The sequence below is a fragment of the Hylobates moloch genome, unplaced genomic scaffold (assembly GCF_009828535.3).
Source record: "Hylobates moloch isolate HMO894 unplaced genomic scaffold, HMol_V3 SCAFFOLD_1, whole genome shotgun sequence".
NCBI classification, from domain to species: Eukaryota; Metazoa; Chordata; class Mammalia; order Primates; family Hylobatidae; genus Hylobates; species Hylobates moloch.
In genome coordinates, this window is record NW_026652276.1 from 84,660,159 (window position 1) to 84,681,057 (window position 20,899).

Consider the following 20,899-nt stretch of genomic DNA (forward strand, 5'->3'; position numbering starts at 1 on the left):
AAATTAACAGAAGAAATAAAAAAGATCAGAGCAGAAATAAATAAAATTACAATGAAGAAAACAATACAAAAGATCAACGAAACAAAAAGTTGGCTTTTTTAAGTTAAATGAAATGGACAAGACTTTAGCCAGATTAGCTCAGAAAAAGAGAGAAGACACAAATAAATAAAATCACAGATGAAAAAGGAGACACAACAACTGATTCTGCAGCTATTCAAAGGATCATAAGTCACTACTGTGAACAACTATAAGCCAATAAATTGGAAAATCTAGAAGAAATGGGCAAATTTCTAGACACATACAACCTACAAAGATTAAACCATGAAGAAATCCAAAACATGAACAGATCAATAACAATGAATGAGATGGAAGCCATAATCAAAAGTCTTTCAGTAAAGTAAAGCTCGGGACCTGATGACTTCACTGCTGAATTCTACCAAACATTTAAGGAAGAACTAATAGCAATCTTACTCAAACTATTCTGAAAAATCAAGGAGAAGTGACTACTTCCAAAATCATTCTACAAGGCTATTATTGCCCCAATACCAACACAAAAGATACCTCAAGAAAATAAAACTACAGGTCCATATCTCTGATGAATACTGATGCACAAATCTTCAACTAAATACACATTTAACAATACATTAAAAAGATGATTCATCATGACCAAGTGGGATTTATCCCAGAGATGCAATGCTGGTTCCAACATATGCAAATTAATCAATGTGATACATTATATCAACACTATGAAGGACAAAAACCATACAATCATTTCCATCCATGCTGAAAACCCATTTGACAAAATTCAGCATCTCTTCATGAAAGAAAACCCTCAAAAAACTGGGTACAGAAGGAACATATGTCAACCTAATAAAAGCCATATACCAAAGATCCATAGCAGAGGTCATACTAACTGGGCGGTGGGGGGTACTGAAAGCCTTTCCTCTAATATCTGGAACATGACAAGGATGCCCACTATCACCATTGTTATTCAACATAATACTGGAAGTCCTAGATAGAGCAGCTAGACAAGAGAAAAAGAAAAGGGCATCCAAATTGGAAAGGAAGAAATCATATTATCCTTGTTTGCAGATTATATGATCTTACATTTGGAAAAACCTAAAGGCTCCACCGAAAAACTATTAGAACTTATAATCAAATTCAGTAAAGTTGCAGGATGCAATATCAACATACAAATATCCATAGCATTTTTATATGCCAACGGTGAACAAATCGAAAAAGAAATTTTAGAAAGTAATCTCATTTACTATAGCCGCAAATAAAATTAAATGCCTAGGAATTAACTTAATCAAAGAAGTGAAAGAGCTTTATAATAAAAACTATAAAACACTGATGAAAAAAATTGAAGAGGACACCACAAATTGGAAAGATATTTCATGTTCATGGATTGGAAGAATCAATATTGTTAAAATGTCCATACTACCCAAAGCAATCTATAGATTCAATGCAATACCTATCAAAACACCAATGACATTCTTCACAGAAATAGAAAAAAAAATCCTAAAATTTATCTGGAACCACAAAAGACCCAGAATAGCCAAAGCTATCCTAAACAAAAAGAACAAAACTGGAGGAAGCACATTATCTGGCATAGCAACCAAAACATCATGGTACTAGAATAAAAACAGACACATAGACCAATGGGATAGAATAGAGAACCCAGAAACAAATCCACACACCTACAGTGAGCTCACGTTTGACAAAGGTACCAAGAAGATACACTAGGGAAAAGACAGTCTCTTCAATAAATGATTCTGGGAAAACTGGACATTCATATGCAGAAGAAAGAAACTAGACCCCTATCTCTCATCATATACAAAAATCAAATCCAAATGGATTAAACACTTAAAGACCTCAAACTATGAAACTACTACAAGAAAACATTGGAAAAACTTCCAGGACATTGGACTGCACTAAGCATTTCTTGAGTAATACCCCACAAGCACAGGCAACCAAAGCAAAAACTCATAAATGAGATCACGTCAAGTTAAAAAGCTTTTATATAGCAAAGGAAACAACCCAAAAAGGAAAGAGGCAACCCACAGAATGGGAAAAATTATTTGCAAACTACCTATCTAACAAGGGATTAATAACAAGTACATATAAGGAGCTCAACCAACTCTATAAAAAAAAAAAAAAATCTGGCCAGGCACGGTGGGACGCACCTGCAATCCCAGAACTTTGGGAGGCCAAGGCGGGTGGATCACCAGAGGTCAAGAGTTGGAGACCAGCCTGGCCAACATGGTGAAACCCCGTCTCTACTAAAAATACAAAAATTAGCCGGGCATGGTAGCACATGTCTGTAATCCCAGCTACTCGGGAGGCTGAGGCAGAAGAATTGCTTGAACCCAGGAGGCAGAGGTTGCAGTGAGCTGAGATTGTGCCATTGCACTCCAGACTGGGTGACAAGAGTGAAACTATGTCTCAAAAAAAGAAAAAAAATGAGATTAGCTGTTTTAAAAGCAAGATTCAACTATATGCTCTCTATGAGAGACTTTAGATTTAAAGACACAAAGAGGTTGAAAATAAAAGCATGAAAAAAGATGTACAGTCAAACTGTAACTAAGAGAGACCTAGAATGACTATATTATTAAAGTAGACTTTAAGACAAAAAATTGTTACTAAAGACTAAGAAAGACATCTTACAATGATAAAAGAGTTAATCGGCTAGGCATGGTGTCTCATGCCTGTAATCCCAGCACTTTGGGAGGCCAAGGCAGGTGGATCACTTGAGGTCAGGAGTTCCAGACCAGGCTGGCTGACATGGAGAAACCCTGTCTCTACTAAAAATACCAAAATTAGCCAGGCATAGTGGCATGCACTTGTAATCCCAGCTACTCGAGAAGCTGAGGCAAGAGAATTACTTGAACCCTGGAAGTGGAGGTTGCAGTGAGCTGAGATGGTACCACTGTATTACAGCCTGAACAACAGAGGAGACTCTGTCTCAAAAAAAAAGAGTTAATTGATCAAAAACATATAAGAATTATAAACATATATGCATCAAACAACCCCAAATTGTAACAGAATTGAAACTAACAGAATTGAAGGAGAAAATAGTCAATTCAACAGTAGTTGGAGATTAATTAACCTACTTTCAATGGTGGTTAGAATAGCTAGACAGAATGTCTTCCAAAAAATGGAAGACTTGAACAAGGTATAATCCAGTTTCCAGAGATCTAAAGAACCTCCATTTATTAATAAAATAATATACATTCTTCTCAACCACACGAGTAACATTTGCCAGGATAAAACATATGTTACACCATAAAGCAAGTCTTAATAAAGTAAAAAAGACTGCAATGATACAAATTATACTATGTGACCACAGTGAAATGAAATTAGAAATTAATAACATGAAAATTTGGAAATTTCACAAGTATAAGAAAATTGAGCACAGTTGTAAATAATTAAAGGTCAAAAAGTAAATTACAAAAGAAATTTGAAAATGCCTTGAGATAATTGAAAACAAAAACACAGTACACCAGATCTTATGAGATGCAGTAGAAATAGTGCCTAGAGGGAAATGTATAATTGGAAATGCCTATGTTTTTTTAAAAAAAAGATAGATCTCAAATCAAAACCAAAACTTTATCTTAAAGAGCTAAATAAAAAAGCAAATCCAAAGCAAACAGAAGGAAAGAAATAATAAATATTAGAGAAAATAAAGGAAGTAGAAAAACCATAGAGAAAATCTGTAAAACCAACAGTTGGTTCTTTGAAAAGACCAACAAAATTGACAAAACTTTAGCTAATCTCACCAGGCAAGGAAAAAAAAAAGACTCAGCTGGGCATGGTGTCTCATGTCTGAAATCCCAGCACTTTGGAAGGCTGAGGCAGGTGGATTACCTGAGGTCAGGAGTTCAAGACCAGCCTGGCCAACATGGTGAAACCTCGTCTGTACTAAAAATACAAAAATTAGCCAGGTGTGGTGGCACGCACCTGTAATCCTAGCTACTTGGGAGGCTGAGGCAGGAGAATCACTTGAACCCAGAAAGCAAGGTTGCAGTGAGCCGAGATTGTAGCACTGCACTCCAGCCTGGGTGACAGAGCAAGACTCTGTATCCAAAAAAAAGAAAGAAAAAGAAAAGAAGAGAAAAAAAGGAGTAAAATTACTAACATCAGAAATGAAAAATGGGACACTATTAATAACTTTACAAAACAAAAAATATTATAAGGTGTTTTTGACTGAATGTTCCTCCTCACTGTCTCTAAATCCACATGCTGAAGCCCTAGCTCTCAATATGATGATATTTAAAGATGGGGTTAGGGTAAGGTAAATAGGGTTAGGTTAGGTCATGAGCTTGGGCCCTCATCATGGGATTAGTGGACTTAGAAAAGGAGGGAGAGATGAGACCATGGCAGACAGGAGGCAGGACTAGATTGAAGCTCCCACTTGTACGGACATAACAGCCTGTGGAGGCTTGCACTGTGAACTTTTGCTCCAGTATGACTGCAGAAATATATTAGGAAAGCCAAGAGAACCCATATATCTGCTGAAAGAAGTGGATTGTTCCTGCAAGACTCCAGAGACACCCCAAATACTGTGAGTGCCCAAACCGTGGAAGTGGGAAAGGAAGATTGTTCATCCATGAACACACATCCCCACTGGGGAACCTGAAGGTCTACATTATGGGAGAAGATTCTGACCTTACCTGGAGCTGAGTCAATTTAGAGAGCAGAGCGAAATACAGGGGTAGAGGAAGCAGCAGGAAAATCTCTGTGGGCTTGCTGGGTCCCTTAACAAGACATTTCTGCCTCACCTCACAGGCATCCTTGAGGAGACACTTTCCCAGAGTCCCTGGGAAAAGGCCACATGGAGAAGAAAAGCACCAGCTGAACTTTGTAACAATTTGAACGAATTTAGAAGCCTCCTGGCCAGAACCTGGGGGAGGGTGTGAATCTGGTGTGCGTCCTCCACAGGTGGGAGAAGAAGGAAAGCGCTAGTTATTTTCGCAGCTGGGAGGTGGGTGGCCTGGGGCAAGTTCTCAGTCCTGCTGGCCCACTGCCTGGAAACTGACTTGTTGCTGTTGGGGGTGGGGGCATGGTGGAAGTGAGATCAGCCCTTTGGGTTGGGTGGGAGCTGCGTGAGGCCTGTGACTGACAGCTTTCCCCCACTTCCCTGACAACCAGCATGACACAGCAGAGGCAGCCATAATCCTCCTGGGAACAAAACTCCATTGACCTAGGAACCTCACCCCCATCCGCAACAGGAGCCACAGCAAGACTTACCCAAGTAGAGTCTGAGCTCTGACACACCTAGTCTTGCCCCCACCTAATGGTCCTTCCCTACCCACCTTGGTAACTGAAGACAAAGTACATAAACTCTTGGGAGTTCTAAGGCCTCTCCCACCACCTGTTCCTCCACATACTACCACAGCTGATGCTCTCTTGCAAGCACCACCTCACAGCAGGAGGCCAACCGACACAAAAATAGTGCAATAATCAGCCAAAGCTAAGGACCCTCACAGGGTCCATTTGATACCCCTGCCACCTCCACCAGAGCAGGTGCCAGTATCCATGGCTGAGAAACCCACAGATTGTTCACATCAGAGGACTCTGTGCAGACAACCCCCACTTCTAGCCCAGAGACTGGTAGACTTGCTGGATGGCTAGAAGAGGGATAACAATCACTATAGCTCAGCTCTCAGGAAGCCACATCCCTAGGAAAAGGAGGACAGTACTACAACAAGAAAACACTCCATGGGACAAAAGGAACTGAACAACAGCCTTGAGCCTGAGATGTTCCTGCTGACAAAGGCTACCCAAATGAGAAGGAACCGGAAAACCAACTCTTGTAATATGACAAAAAAAGGTTTTTTAACACCCCCCAAAAATCATACTAGCTTTCCAGCAATGGATCCAAACCGAGAAAAAATCCTTGATCTACCTGAAAAAGAATTCAGAAGGAGGTTAATTATTAAGCTAATCAGGGAGGCACCAGAGAAAGGTGAAGCCCAATGTAAGGAAATCCAAAAACTGATACAACAAGTGAAGGGAGAAATATTCAATGAAAAAGATAGCATAAATAAAAATCAATCAAAACTTCAGGAAACAGTGGACACACTTACGCAAATGCAAAATGCTCTGAGAAGTCTCAGCAATAGAATCGAACAAGCAGAATAAAGAACTTCAGAGCTTAAAGACAAGGTTTTTGAATTAACCCAATCCAGCAAAGACAAAGAAAATAGAATAGGAAAATATGAACAAAGCTTCCAAGAAGTCTGGGATTATGTTAAACAACCAAATCTAAGAATAATCAGCGTTCCTGAGGAAGAAGATAAATCTAAAGGCTTGGCAAGTATATTTGGGGGAAAAATCGAGGAAAACTTTTCTGGCCTTGCTAGAGAACTAGACATTTAAATACAAGAAGCTCAAAGAACATCTGGGAAACTCATCACAAAAAGATCATTGCCCAGGCACATTGTCATCAACTTATCTGAAGTTAAGATGAAGGAAAAAATATCAAAAGCTGTGAGGCAAAAACACCAGGTAACCTATAAAGGAAAACCTATCAGATTAATAGCAGATTTCTCAGAGAAACTCTACAAGCTAGAAGGGATTGGGGCCCTATGTTCAGCCTTCACAAACAAACAATTATCAGCCAAGAATTCTGTACCCAGTGAAACTAAGCTTTGTAAATTAAGGAAAAATACAATCTTTTTCAGACAAACAAATGGTGAGAAAAATCACTACTACCAAGCCAGCACTACAAGAACTGCTAAAAGGAGCTCTAAATTTTGAAACAAATCCTGGCAACACATCAAAACAGAACCTCATTAAAGCATAAATCTCACAAGACCTACAAGACAAAAATACAATTAAAAACAACAACAAAAAAAACCCAAGGTATACAGGAAACAGATAGCATGATGAATGGAATGATAGCTAACATCTCAGTCAAACGTTCAATGTAAATGGCCTAACTACTCCACTGAAAAGATACAGAATTGCAGAATGGATAAGAATTCACCAACCAACTATCTGCTGCCTTCAAGAGACATACCTAACACAAAAGGACTCATGTAAACTTAAGGAAAGGAATGGAAAAAGACATTGCAGGGAAATGGACACCAAAAGTGAGCAGGGGTAGCTATTATTATATCAGACAAAACAAACATTAACTAAACAGCATTTGAAAAAACAAAGAGGGTCATTATATAATGATAAAAGGTCTTGTCCAACAGGAAAATATCACAATCCTAAATATATATGCACCTAACACTGGAGTTCCCAAATTTGTAAAATAATTATTAATAGAAGTAAGAAATAAGATAGACAGAAACACAATAATAGTGGGGGCCTTTAATACTCCACTGACAGCACTAGACAGGTCATCAAGACAGAAAGTCAACAAAAAACAGTAAATTTAAACAATACCCTGGAACAAATGGACTTAACAGATATACACAGAACATTCTACCCAACGACCGCAGAATATACATTCTATTCAACAGTGCATGGAACTTTCTCCAAAAGACCATATGATATGCCACAAAACGAGCCTCAATAAATGTAAGAAAATTGAAATTATATCAAGTACTCTCTCAGACAACAGTGGAATACAACTGGAAATCAACTCCAAAAGGAACTTTCAAAACCACGCAAATACATGGAAATTAACCTTCTTCTTAATGATCACTGGGTCAAAAATGAAATCAAGATGAAAATTTAAAAATTCTTCTAACTGAATGACAATAGCAACACAACCTATCAAAACCTCTGGAATACAGCAAAGGCAGTGCCAACAGGAAAGTTCATAGCCCTAAATGCCTACATCAAAAAGGTTGGAAGAGCACAGACAATCTAAAGTCACACCTCAAGGAACTAGAGAAGCAAGAACAAACTAAACCCAAACCCAGCAGAAGAAAGGAAATCACCAAGATCAGAGCAGAACTAAATGAAATTGAAACAAACAAAAAAATACAAAAGATAAACAAAACAAAAAGCTACTTCTTTGAAAAGATAAATAAACTTGATAGACCATTAGAAAGATTAACCAAGAAAAGGAGAGAAAATCCAAATAAGCACAATTGGAAATGAAATGGAAGATGTTACAACTGACACCACAGAAATACAAAAGATCATCAAGGCTACTACGAACACCTTTATGTGCATAAATTAGAAAACCTAGAAGAGATGGATAAAGTCCTGGAATGATACAACCTTCCCAGCTTTAATCAGATAGAATTAGGCACTCTGAACAGACCAGTAACAAGCAGAGAGATTGAAATGGTAATAGCAACAATTACCAACAACAAAAAAAGTCAAGGACCAGACGAATTCACAGCAGAATTCTAGGAGACATTCAAAGAAGAATTGGTACCAATCCTATTGATGCTATTCCACAAGATAGAGAAAGAGGGAACCCTCCCCCCAAATCATTCTATGAAGCCAGCATAACCCTAATACCAAAACCAGGAAAGGACATAACAGAAAAAGAAAACTACAGACCAATATCTCTGATGAACATAGATGTTAAAATCCTTAACAAAATACTAGCTAACCAAATCAAACAACATATCAAAAAGATAATCCACCATGATCAAGTGGGTTTCATACCGGGGACGCAATGGTGGTTTAACATAGGCAAGTCAATAAATGTGATACACCACATGAACAGAATCAAAAACAAAAATCACATAATCATCTCAACAGATGCAGAAAAAGCATTCAACAAAATCCAGCATCGCTTTATGATTAAAACTCTCAGCAAAATCAGCATACAAGGGACATACCTCAATGTAATAAAAGCTATCTATGACAAGCCCACAGCCAAAATAATACTGAATAAAAAAAGTGGAAAGCATTCCCTCTGAGAACTGGAACAAGACAAGGATGCCCACTCTCACCACTCCCCTTCAACATAGGACTGGAAGTCCTAGCCAGAGCAATCAGACAAAAGAGAGAAATAAAGGACATCCAAATTGGTAAAAAGGAAGTCAGACTGTTGCTGTTTGCTGATGATATGATCATTTACCTAGAAAACCATAAAGACTCCTCAAGAAAGCTCCTAGAACTGATAAAAGAATTCAGCAAAGTTTCTGGATACAAAATCAATGTATGCAAATCAATAGCTCTTCTATACACCAACAGCAACCAAGCTGAAAATTAAATCAAGAACGCAACCATGGCCAGGCGTGGTGGCTCACACCTGTAATCCCAGCACTTTGGGAGGCTGAGGAGGGCGGATCACGAAATCAGGAGTTCAAGACCAGCCTGGACAACATAGTGAAACCTCGTCTCTACTAAAAATACAAAAAAAAATTAGCTGGGCATGGTGGCATGTGCCTGTAGTCCCAGCTACTCAGGAGGCTGAGGCAGGAGAATCACTTGAACCCGGGAGGTGGGGGTTGCAGTGAGCCAAGACTGTGCCACTGTACTCCAGCTTGGGCAATAGAGTGAGATTTTGTCTCAAAACAACAACAACAACAACAACAAAACTCAACCCCTTTTACAATAGCTGCAAAAAAATAAAATGCTTAGGAATATACCTAACCAAGGAGGTGAAAGACCTCTACAAGCAAAATGACAAAACACTGCTGAAATATATCATAGATGACACAAACAAATGGAAACACATTTCATGCTCATGGATAGGTAGAATCAATATTGTGAAATGGCCAGGTGCAGTGGTTCAGGCCTGTAATCCCAGAACTTTGAGAGGCCAAGGTGGGTGGATAACTTGAGGCCAGGAATTCAAGACCAGCCTGGCCAACATGGCAAACCCTGTCTCTACTAAAAATATAAAAATTAGCCAGGAGTGGTAGTGCACACCTGTAATTCCAGCTACTGAGGAGGCTGAGGCATGAGAATCACTTGAACCCAGGAGACAGAGGTTGCAGTGAGCCAAGATCGTGCAACTGCACTTCAGCGTAGACGACAGAGTGAGACTGTGTCTCAAAAAAAAAAAAAAAATTGTGAAAATGACGATACTGCCAAAAACAATCTACAAATTCAATGCAATTCCCACAAAAATACCATCGTTCTTCACAGAATAAGAAAAAACTATTCTAAAATTCATATGCAACCAAATAAGAGCCTCCAACCAAATAAGAGCTCATATGCAACCAAATAAGAGCCTCCATAAGACTAAGCAAAAAGAACAAATCTAGAGGCATCACATTACCTGATTTCAAAGTATGCTATAAGGCCGTAGTCACCAAAACAGCATGGTACTGGCATAAAAACAGGCACATAGGCCAATGGAACAGAATAGAGAACCCAGAAATGAAGCCAACTAATCTTTGACAAAGCAAACAAAAATATAAAGTGGGGAAAGGACACACCCTGTTCAACAAATGGTGCTGGGAAAATTGGCAAGCCACATGTAGGAGAAGGAAATTGGCTCCTTATCTCTCACCTTATACAAACATCAACTCAAGATGGATCAAGGACTTAAATCTAAGACATAAAACTATAAAAATTCTAGAAGATAACTTTGGAAAAACCCTTCTAGACATTGGCTTAGGCAAGGATTTCATAACCAAAAACCCAAAAGCAAATGCAACAAAACAAAGATATATAACTGGGACTTATTAAACTAAAGAACTTTCACATGGCAAAAGGAACAGTCAGCAGAGTAAACAGACAACCCACAGAGTGGGAGAAAATCTTCACAATCTATACATATGACAAAGGACTAATATCCAGAATCTACAACAAATTAGCAAGGAAAAAAACAAATAATCCCTTCAAAAAGTGGGCTATTCTCAAAAGAAAATATACAAAAGGCCAACAAACATATGAAAAAATGCTCAACATCACTAATGATCAGGGAAATGGAAATCAAAACCACAATGTGATACCATAATGGTATCATATTAATGGCCATAATCAAAAAATCAAAATATAATTGATGTTGGCATGGATGCAGTGAACAGGGAACACTTCTACACTGCTGGTGGGAATGTAAACTAGTACAACCACTATGGAAAACAGTGTGGAGATCCCTTAAAGAACTAAAAGTAGAACTACTATTTGATCCAGCAATCTCACTACTGGGTATCTACCCAGAGAAAATGAAGTCATCATATGAAAAAGATACTTGCACACGCATGTTTTTAGTTGGATAATTTGCAATTGTAAAATCATGGAACCAACCCAAATGCCAATCAATTAACATGTGGATAAATAAACTGGTATAAGGTTGGGCACAGTGGCTCACACCTGAAATCCCAGCACTTTGGGGGGGCCGAGGCAGATGGATCATTTGAGGTCAGGAGTTCAAGACCAGCTCGCCAAACATGGTGAAACTCTGTTTCTACTAAAAATAAATACAAAAAAATGAGCCAGGCATGGTGGTGCACGCATGTAATCCCAGCTACTCAGGAGGCTGAGTCATGAGAATCACTTGAATCCAGGAGGTGGAGGTTGCAGTGAGACGAGATTGTGCCACTGCACTCCAGCCTGGGTGACAGAATGAGACCCTGTCTAAAAAAAAAAAAAAAAAAAAAAAAAAAAAAAAAAAAAAAAAAAAAAAGACGTGAAACTGTGTGTGTGTGTGAATATATATATATATATGATGGAATACTACTCAGCCATAAAAAGGAATGAATTAATGGCACTCACAGTGACCTGGATGAGATTGGAGATTATTATTCTAAGTGAGGTAACTCAGAAGTGGGAAACTAAACATCGTATGTTCTCACTCATATGTGGGAGCTAAGCTATGAGGATGCCAAGACATAAGAAAGACAAAATGGATTTTGGAGACTCAGGGGGAAAAGGTGGGAAGGGGGTGAGGGATAAAAGACGACAAATTGTGTACAGTGTATACTGCTCAGGCAATGAGTGCACCAAAATCTCAAAAATTACCACCAAAGAACTTACTCATGTAACCTAACATCACCTGTTCCCCAATAACCTATGGAAATAAAAAAAAAATTTAAAAAGAGGGAGACATCTCATCTCTCCTTTCTATTGCTCTCTCTTTACATGCATGCACCAAAGAAAAGCTTTGTGAGGACATATCAAGATAGTGGCTGTCTGTAAGTCAGGAAGCAAGCCCTCAAGAGGAAGTAAATCAGCTAGGACCTTGATCTTGGACTTCCCAAAGTCTAGAACTGTAAGAAATGAATTCCTGTTGTTTAAGTCACACAGTCTGTGATATTTTGTTACGGCCATCCAAGCCAACTAAGACATTAGGCATACGATGAACAATTATAAGCCAACAAAGTAGATAACTTAGATGAAATAGACAAATTCCTAGAAACATACAAACAACCAAAGCTAATTGAAAAAGGAATAGAAAACCTGAAAAGATCAATAACAAGAGTCTGAATTAGTAATCAAAAAACTTTTGAAAAGGCCCAGAACTATACAGATTTACTGGTGAATTCTACCAAACGTTTAAAGAAGAATTACTACTGATTCTTCATAAGCTTTTGCAAATAATAAAAGAGGAGGCAACAGTTTCTAACTCAATATTTGATGTCAGTACTTCCCTGATATAAAAGCAAGACAAAGACATGACAGAAAAGAAAACTACAGAGCAATATCTTTATAAATATGGAAGCAACATTGCTCAACCAAATACTGGCAAACTGAATTCAAAAAAATATACAAAAAGATTTTAGACCACTCAGCATCCCCTTCCCTTCACTCTCTCCTTCCCTTGTTCCCTCTCTTCCCCCTCCCAGAGCACCTTCCCCATGAGGCTGCAGTAGTGGCAATGGGGTTCAAGTGGGACTCTGTGAACAGGAGGGGGAACTGGCAGACATGGCGGCCAACATGTACCAGGTAGGAGATTTTGTCTACTTTGAGAATTCCTCAATCAACCAATAAATAATCAGGATAGAAAAACCCGACAAGACTGCAAGTGGCAAAATGGAAGCAAAAGTAGTATGCTTTTACAGATTACATGATATTTCCAACACACTGATAATTCTTGCAGACAAGCATGCTAAAGAAATTGAGGAAGAATCTGAAACAATAGTTGATCCTTACTTGACCAATATTCAGAAACATCAATCGAAACATGTTACTTTCTTTGTCACCCCAGCATGAATCTTTGCCTTCAACACATATTAGGGGAAAATACAGTGTTGCCTTATGAATTAGACAGAATCAGTATTGCATATCTTCATAAAAAGTATACTTTCTTCTACTTATTGATCATGACCCCTCATCGAAAACACTATTAGCTGATGAAGGTGAATTCAGAATGGGACCTAGATATCAAGTAGATGTCCCAGAAATGCTCATAGAAGGAGAATCAGATGAGAGAGAACAGTGAAAATGGAAAGTTAAAGTTTGGGGATCCAAATAGCCCACTTAAGGATTGATCAATTCACCAGTTTTTAATTGTAGCAAGTACTATTTGGACCCTCCCTAGACCCCTCAATTGCAGCAGTTCTTTGAGGCAGCCTAGTTTGCATATGAGTGCTGCTGCAGCTTCCCAAGACATCACCTTCTTTCATGCTATTGATACAGTGTGTAGACACAGCTATGATTTGAGCAGTGCAATTAGTGTCTCAGTACCACTTGAAGAAGTGTTTTATGCAGAGATAAAATGGAAGAATGGTCAGCCTCTTAAGCTAGCTTATTCGAAGAGGTACTGGAAAAAATATGGCAAAGACTTCAACGACATATGCCAAAACTTTTTCCCTTGGAAATCATTGACTAGCATCACTGAATGTTATTTCTTGTGGAGAACTACTGACAGATATGTGCAACAGAAATGGTTAAAAGCGGCAGAAACTGAGAGTAAGCTGAAACAAGTATATATCCCAATTTACAGCAAACCAAATCCCAACCAAATATCTACCAGCAATGGCAAGCCTGGTGCTGTGAGTGGAACCATGAGGATGACATTCCTGCCTCAGAATCCCCTTTTAGTGCAAGCCTGGGAGGGCTGCTGTGCTACATAGTCTAACCAGTAGTATTCTTGGGGCCTACCTAATATGCAGTGCAATTTGTTTGCTTTATTAAGAAAAATATGGAGACCTGAAAATGCCCACCCAATCAGAAGAAAAGTTATCTCCTAGCCCAAATACAGAGGACTCTCATGTTAGAAATCCTGCCAGGCCATTCAAGGGATGCTACTCCAAAACACCATCAGTACAAAGTCTGCAGTGAAAACTCACCAAGCTTTCTTCCTTCATATTGTGTATTTCACAAAATTTGCTCTCCAGTTATTCAAAAGTATCCTCTGGCTGCAGCAGGCAGCAAGATGGCCACTTGTAGCTATTAATTTATGCTGCCATTAGGGCAGAATGTAAGCTGCTTTAAAGTTCTTTTTTTTTTTTTTTTTTAGACAGGGCTTCACTGTATCACCCAGGCTGGAGTGCGGTGGCATGATCATGGCTCACTACAAACTTCCTCTCCCAGGTTCAAATGATTCTTCTGCCTCAGCCTCCCGAGTAGCTGGAATTACAGGTGGCTGCCACCATGCCTGGCTAATTTTTGTATTTTTAGTAGAGACAGGGTTTCACCATGTTGGCCAGGCTGGTCTTGAACTCCTAACCTCAGGTCATCCTCCCGCCTCAGCCTCCCAAAGTGCTGAGATTACAAGCATGAGCCATTATGCACAGCCACTGCTTTAAAATTCTTAACCCTTATATGTTGTGCTTCTGACCATTTCCTCTCACTCCTTTTTTTGTTTGTTTGTAATAAACATAAGTTATTTGTGTACAACCTTTTATTTGGTTTATTTTTTAACATTATTTTTGTCTGTTACCATTTGTATCATGCCAATCTGAAAAAATTCAAAGCATTAAAAACTTCTGTTATCTTATCAGAGAATACTGCTTAGCAAAAGATTGGTGAGAGGTGATCCAATCCCACAGGGTTTTGTGATGGAATTGCCTACAAAGCCCATAAGCACTTTTACCTACTAGGTAGTGCAACAAGATAACCCCTAAGGATGATTGATATAGTATGGTTATGTCCGCACCCAAATCTCATCTTGAATTGTAATTCTCATAATCCCTATGTGTCACGGGAGGGACCAGGTGGGAGGTAATTGAATCATGGGGGTGGTTACCTCCATCCTGTTCTCATGATAGTGAGTGAGTTCTCATGAGATCTGATGGTTTTATAAGAGGCTTTTCTCCCTTTCACTCTGCACTTCTCCTTGCTGCCACCATGTGAAGAAGGGTGGATTTGCTTCCCCTTCCACCATGATTGTAAGTTTCATGAGGCCTCCCTAGTCCTGCTGAACTGTGACTCAATTAAACCTCTTTCCAGCCAGGTGCAGTGGCTCACGCCTGTAATCCAAGCACTTTGGGGGGATGAGGTGCGTGGATCACCTCAGGTCAGAAGTTTGAGACCAGCCTGACCAACGTGGAGAAACCCCATCTCTACTAAAAATACAAAATAATTAGTTGAGCGTGGTGGTGAATGCCTGTAATCCCAGCTACTCAGGAGGCTGAGGCAGGAGAATTGTTTGAACCCAGGAGGCAGAGGTTGTGGTGAGCCGAGATTGCACCATTGCACTCCAGCCTGGGCAACAAGAGCGAAACTCACATCCAAAAAAAAAAAAAAAAAAAAAAACCCTCTTTACTTCATAAATTACCCAGTCCCAGGTGTGTCTTTATCAGCAGTGTGAGAACAGACTAATACAGTAAATTGGTACGAGGAGTGGAGCTGTTTGGGTAAACATACCCCAAAATGTGGAAGCGACTTTGGAACTGGATCACAGGCAGAGGTTGGAAGAGTTTGGAAGGGTTAGAAGATGACAGAAAGATATGGGAAAGTTTGGAACTTCCTAGAAACTTGTTGAATGGCTTTGAACAAAATGCTGATAGTGATATGAACAATAAAGTCCAGGCTAAGGTGGTCTCAGATGGAGATGAGGAACTTGTTGGGAACTGAAGTAAAGGTCACTTGCTATGCAAAGAGACTGATGGCATTTTGCCCCTGCCCTAGAGATCTGTGAAACTTTGAACTTGAGAGAAATGATTTAGTATGTCTGGCAGAAGAAATTTTTAAGTTCCAAAGCATTCAAGAGAGAGTAGAACATAAAAGTTTGGAAAATTTGTGACCTGATGATGCGATAGCAAAGAAAAACCCATTTTCTAGGGAGAAATTCAAGCCCACTGCAGAAATTTGCATAAGTAACAAGGAGCCAAATGTTAATCACCAAGACAATGGAGAAAATGCCTACAGGGCATGTCAGAGACCTTCAGAACATCCCCTTTCATCACAGGCCCAGAGGCCTAGGAGGGAAAAATGATTTCATGGGCTGGCCCCATGGGCACCCTGCTCTATGCAGCCTCTGGACATGATGCCCAGCATCCCAGCTGCTTCAGCTCCAGCCATAGCTAAAAGGGGCCAATGTACAACTCAGGCTGTTGCTTCAGAAGGCGCAAGCCCTTGGCGGCTCCCTCAAGGTGTTGGGCCTGTAGGTGCACAGAAGTCAAGAACTGAAATTTGGGAACCTTCACCTAGATTTCAGAGGATGTATGGAAACATCTGGATGTCCAGGCAGAAGTTTGCTGCAGGGGTGGAACCCTCATGGAGAACCTCTGTTAGGGCAGTGTGGAAGGGAAATGTGGGTTCAGAGCCCCAACACAGAGGTCCCACTGGGGCACTGCCCAGTAGAGCTGTGAGAAGAGAGCCACTGTCATACTTCAGAATGGTAGATCCACCAACAGCTTAACCCATGTACCAGGAAAAGTCACAGATACCCAATGCCAGCCCATGAAAGCAGCTAGGAGAGAGGCTGTACCCTGCAAAGCCACAAAGGTGGCGCTGCTCAAGGCCATAGGAGCCCACCCCTTGTATCAGCATGACCTGGATGTGAGACATGAAGTCAAAGGAGATCATTTTGTAACTTTAAGGTTTAATGATTGCCCTATTGGGTTTCAGACTTGGGTGGGGCCTATAACTCCTGTGTTTTGGCCAATTTTGCCCCATTGGAATAAGTGTATTTGCTCAATGCCTGTACCCCAAGTGTAACTAGAAAGTACCTAACTTGCTTTTGATTTTACAGGCTCATAGGCAGAAGGGACTTGCCTTGTCTCAGATAAAACTTTGAACCTGGACTTTTGAGTTAATGCTGGAATGAATTAAGACTTTGGGGGACTGTTGGGAAGGCATGATTATGTTTTGAAATGTGAGAACTTGGGATTTGGAAGGGGCCAGGGCATAATGCTGTGGTTTGGCTGTGTCCACACCTAAATTTCATTTTGAATTGTAGTTACCATAATCCCCATGTGTCATAGGAGGGACCCAGTTGGAGGTAATTGAATGCTGTTCTCATGATAGTGAGTTCTCATGGATCTGATGGTTTTAAATGGGGCTTTTTCCCCCTTTGCTCTGCACTTCTTCTTGCTGCTGCCATGTGAAGAAGGACATGTTTGTTTCCCTTTCCATCATGACTGTAAGTTTCCTTAGGCCTCCCTAGCCCTGAAGAACTGTGAGTCAATTAAACCTCTTTCCTTTATAAATTACCCAGTCTCAAGTAAGTTTTTATTAGCAGTGTGAGAATGGAATGATACAGTGGTGTTATAATGAAACTCCATAATTGAGACAGTGAGGTCCATTCATATGTAGATTAATTAGGTCTAAATAAAATTTGGTCTAAATTTTGGTCTAAAATTAATTAGGTCTAAATAAAATAAAACCCAGCCTGGCTAACGCAGTGAAACCCCACCTCTACCAAAAAAATACAAAAATTAGCCAAGTATGGTGGCACATGCCTATAGTCTCAGCTCCTTGGGAGGCTGAGACATGAGAATTGCTTGAGCCCAAGAGGTGGGGGTTGCAGTGGGCCAAGATTACACTACTGAACTCCAGCCTGGGCAACAGAGTGATACCCTGTCATAAATAAATAAATAAATAAAATTTGCCAATTTACACTTAAAAAATGATTTTATACCATAACCAAATGAGATTTATCACAGGAATACAAGGTTGGCTCAACATAAGGAAATCAATAGGATATACCATATTAATAAACAGAAAAACCCATATGATCATCTCAATTAATGCAAAAAATGCATTTGACAAAATGCAACACCATGTCATGATTAAAAAAAAAAAAAAAAAACTTGGCAAATGGGGAGTAAAAGGGAACTTAATCTGATAAAGCGAATCTATGAAAACCCCAGAACTAATATAATATTTAATGATGAAAGACTGACAGTTTTACTCCTAAAATCAGAAAAAAGACAATGGTCTTCCAGTCTGATATTACTTTATGATTATAAAGTCATGTGTGTTGTAATTTAAAATACTTTCTATAAAGTCTAGATGTGGTGGCACATGCCTATAATCCCAGCACTTTGGGAGACTGAAGTGGGAGGATTGCTTGAGGCCAAGAGTTTGAGACCAGCCTGGGTAACATAGTGAGACTCTGTCTCTACAGAAAATTAAAATATTAGCTGGGTGTTGTGGCATGTGTCTGTAGTCCTACCTACTTAAGAGGCTGAGGCAGGAGGATTGAGAGGATCAATTGAGCTCAGGAGTTTGAGGCTGCAGTGAGCTATGATTGCACCACTACATCCAGCCTAAGTAATAAAATGAAATCTTATATCTAAAAAACAGCAACAACACTTCTTAAAGGATATGCATGGCATAATCCAATTTTCATTCTTTAACAAGTGTATATGATGCACAGAAATGAGTTTAGAAGGCTGTATACCAAGATATTGGCAGTGGTAATTGGGATGGTGGCAGTGTTGATGATGTATATAGCTTATATTTGTTTTTTATTTCAACAACAACTTTATTGAGATGTAACTCAGATGCCATACAATCCACCCATATTTAAAGTATACAATCCAGTGGCTTTTGGTACAGTTATGCAAGCATAACCACTATCTAATTCCAGAATATTTTTATCACCCTAAAAAGAAACCTTCTACTCGTTAGAAGTCACTCCCACTTCCTTTTCTTCCAGCCCGCAACAACCACTAACCGTCTTTCTGTTTGTATGAGTTTACCCATTCTGGATACATGCTATGTAAATGGTATCATATAATATGTATTTTTTTGCATGTCTGGCTTCTTTTTTTTTTTTTTTTTTTTGGAGACGGAGTCTTGCTCTTTCACCCAGGCCAGAGTGCAGTGGCGCTATCTCGGCTCACTGCAAGCTCCGCCTCCCAGGTTCCGGGTTCATGCCGTTCTCCTGCCTCAGCCTTCTGAGTAGCTGGGACTACAGGCACCTGCCACCACGCCTGGCTAACTTTTTGTATTTTTAGTACAGACAGGGTTTCACCATGTTAGCCAGGATGGTCTCAATCTCCTGACCTCGTGATCCGCCCACCTCGGCCTCCCAAAGTGCTGGGATTACAGGCGTGAGCCACCGCGCCTGGCCTAATGTCTGGCTTCTTTCATGTATCATCATGTTTTCAAGCTCCATCCATATTGTAGCATGTATCAGTACTTTATTCCTTTTTACAGCTAAACAATATTCCATTGTATGGATATACTACATTTTGTGTATGCTTTTATCAATTGATGGACATTTGGGTTGTTTCTACTTCTTGACTATTATTATTAATGGTGTTATAATCATTCATGTACAAGCTTTTGTGTAGACATATATTTTCATTTATCTTGGATATATAGTAGGTATGTGTTTAACATTTTAAGAAATTGCCAAGCAGTTTCCAAAATGATTGTGTATTTTATATTTCTATCAGCAATATATGAAATGTATGAAATGTATGAAAGTCCTAGTTGTGCTATATCCTCTCCAATATTTGGTTTGATTAGTCTTTTAAATTTTAACCCTTCTAATGGATGTGTTATAGTATCTCATTGTGCTTTTAATTTGCATTTGCCTGTTGACTAATGAGTTGAGTGTCTTTTCATGGACTTATTGGCTATTAGCGTATCTTCTTTTTTAAAGTGTCTTGCCAAGACTTTTGTTCCTGTGTAAAATTGGGTTTTCTTTTTGATATCCATTTGTAGAAGTTTTTATATATTCTGAACACACATCTTCACGAATATTTTCTATAGTCTGTGGCTTGCCATTTCATTTTCCAACTTTGAGTCAAGGTCTACTATTAGACTCCAAACACTGGGTAGGCCTCAAGCTTTGTCTTCTGTTCTCCACCCCACTTCCTGTGAAACCATTATAAATGCAATGTCAAGATCACTAGAGTTTGGCATATGTTCTTAAGGCAAAGGCCTTAGCACTTTTCTCACCTCTTAGGAGGTTCCATGTTCACTTTATTTTTAGCTTCTGGGAGCCTTTACTTTCTTGGCGGTTCAGTAATGTGTTGGAAAGTTTATTTGTTTATATATATATATATATATTTTTTTGAGATAGAGTCTCACTCTGTCGCCTAGGCTGGAATGCAGTGGTGCAATCTCAGCTCACTGCAACCCCCACTTCCCGGGTTCAAGTGATTCTCCTGCCTCAGCCTCCTGAGTAGCTGGGGTTACAGGTGCACACCACCACGCCTGGCTAATTTTTGTATTTTTAGTAGAGACGGGGTTTCACTATGTTGGTCAGGCTGGTCTCGAACTCCTGACCTTGTGATTCACCCGCCTCGGCCTCCCAAAGTGCTGGGATTACAGGCGTGAGCCACGGCGCCCAGCTTGTTTATATTTTATATGGCAGCAGTATTACTTTGAGGGAGAGGATGATAGCTTCCCTTGCAGCTAGCACTGATCATGTGACATAATTCTGACCAATAAGAGAAGAGGAAGTCTGCTGGCAATGATCCTTTCCTCTTCCTTCCACTTTTCTACTTCGAATATAGATGTGAGACCCAGAGATGAAGCACCCATCTTGAATTCATTAGGAAATAACACATTTGCTAAGAATGGCTAAATAGAAATAAAACAGAAACCATAAAAATGATGACATCATGAGCTGTGGGACCAATCCTGAGTTGCCTAACTCCAAACTTCTTAGTGAAAAGTTGTATACTCTAATTTGTCTAAACTACTGTTGGTTGGTTTTCTGATACTTACAGTCAGA

The 20,899-nt window shown here is 39.5% G+C and overlaps 1 pseudogene; it reads left to right on the top strand.

Moving 5' to 3' along the window:
• The first annotated feature begins 12,738 nt into the window (after window positions 1-12,738).
• Window positions 12,739-14,250, top strand: LOC116810135 (metastasis-associated protein MTA3-like; annotated as a pseudogene).
• The last annotated feature ends 6,649 nt before the right edge of the window (window positions 14,251-20,899 follow it).